The sequence below is a fragment of the Silurus meridionalis genome, chromosome 28, assembly GCF_014805685.1.
Source record: "Silurus meridionalis isolate SWU-2019-XX chromosome 28, ASM1480568v1, whole genome shotgun sequence".
NCBI lineage: Eukaryota > Metazoa > Chordata > Actinopteri > Siluriformes > Siluridae > Silurus > Silurus meridionalis.
This window is the reverse complement of record NC_060911.1, coordinates 12,898,712-12,901,011: the sequence shown is the minus strand read 5'-3', so window position 1 is coordinate 12,901,011 and position 2,300 is coordinate 12,898,712.

Genomic DNA, 2,300 nt, shown 5'->3' with positions numbered 1-2,300 from the left:
AGATAGATCAGAATCTAGATAGATAGATAGATAGATAGATAGATAGATAGATAGATAGATAGATAGATAGATAGATAGATAGATCAGAATCTAGATAGATAGATAGATAGATAGATAGATAGATAGATAGATAGATAGATAGATAGATAGATAGATAGATAGATAGACCAGTTCAAACCAACCAGGAAAGTCTACAAGTCACCAAATCCATAAACCTCCTCCTTCGACTTCATCTCCTTCTCATACATCTTCAGCATATACCCCATGTCCCTGTTCTGCACATGACCAAACCATCTCGCTCACCTTATCTCCAAAATATCCCACCTGCCCTGTCCCTCTAATAAACTCTAATCCTGTCCATTCTCGTCCCTCCTGATAAAAATTGCAGCGACTCCTCTTTCAACAAACTTCAGCTCTGCCCCCTGTCTTCTTCTTAATGCCACTGTCTCTAAACCATACAGCAGGTTTCACCACTGTCTCCTAAACGTTCCCTTTCACTCTTCTTCTCAGATGTCTTTCTATCCCAAATAGACTCGTCTCCACCCACTCCACCCTGCCTGTTCTCTTTTCTTCACCTCTCTAACACACTCTCCATTACTTTACACACTCGCCCTGAGGGATTCATACTCATCCACCTTCACCACTTCGACTCCTTGTTACCGCGACCACTCCACTGTCCTCCCTCTCATCTGTCCCCCTCCTACTGTCTTTTATTCCCCTTCTCTCCAGCTGTCCTCCTTTTATCTGTCTGTCTCTCTTTTCATCAGTTTGTCCTCCTTTATATATCGGTCTCTTTCTTTTTATCCATCTGTCCTTTTCATATCTGTCTTTCTCTTTATCTGTCGGTCCTCCTCTTTTATATCTGTCTCTCTCTTCATCTCTGTCCTCCTTTTCATATCTGTCTCTCTCTTTATCAGTCTGTCTTTAATTTTTTATTATTCTGTCCTCCTTTATTTGTCTTTCTATCTTTTTATCTGTCTATCCTTTTTAAATGACTGTCTCTCTCTTTTATTTATCCATCCCCTTTGTCTTTCTTCCTTTATATTTGTTTCTCCTCCTTTATATTTTTGTCTCTCTTTTATCTATCTGTCCTCCTTTATGTGTCTGTCTGTCTCTTTCTTATTATTTGTCTGGCTTCCTCTATATGTCCTCTCTCTCTCTCTCTCTCTCTCTCTCTCTCTCTCTCTCTTTCATTTCTGTTTGCCACCTTCTGTCTATCTTTCTGTTCTCCCCCTATTTCACGAAAGGTCTTTTGCAATGTAACTTGTAGTAAATTGTATTTCTAACACACACACACACACACACACACACACACACAGAGTAAAGTTTATCTCTGGTGGTCCTCAGAAGCTCTTAATTACAGTAAACAAACGTGCTCATGAACACACCCTCAGCCTCTGTCACTCTCTGAGGAACCCGTTTCACTTCTGCAGGTGTGGAAGATGTGTATCAGACCTATCAGGGGATCTCATCACACACACACACACACACACACACACACACACACACACACACACACACACACACACACACACACACACGTCCACCCGCCCGCATTCCCTATCCTGATAAGAGCAACACATTCACTGCCTATAGCAAGTCACTGAAAGTTTACAGTGTGTATTTCTATCATTATTGTGTGTGTGTGTGTGTGTGTGTGTGTGTGTGTGAGTACAGGCACGTTATGTCATAATGCCACTTGATGAACTTTAACCTTTTATCCTTCAGGTGCATTCCTCTACCTCTCTCTCTCTCTCTCTCTCTCTCTCTCTTTTATCCATCGGTCCTCCTTTATGTCTCTCTCTCTATTCTATGCCTGTCTCTTGTTTATTTATCTTTCTGTCCTCCTTTCTATGTCTGTCTCTCTCTTTAATCTCTCTGTCCTCCTTTATACGTCTCTCCTCTCTCTCTTTCTCTTTTAATTTCTCTCTATCACTTTTTTGTGTCTTCCTTTATATATCTGTCTCCTTTCTTTTTATCTGTTTGACCTCATTTCTTTCTCTCTCTCTCTCTCTCTCTCTCTCTCTCTCTCTCTCTCTCTCTCTTTTCATCTGTCTGCCCTCTTTTTCTGTCTGTCTGTCTGTCTCTCACACACTCTCTCTTTTTATACATCTGTACTCTTTTATATGTCTGTCTATTATTATCTGTCTGCCCCCTTTCTCTCTATTTTCTTTCTGCTGCCTTCTGTCTCTCTTTTATTCGTCTCTCATCCGTTATATCTGTCCCTCTTTATTTATCTGTCTGTCCTACTTTATGTCTGTCTCTCTGTCTCTTTTATTCGTCTGTCCCCTTTATTTCTC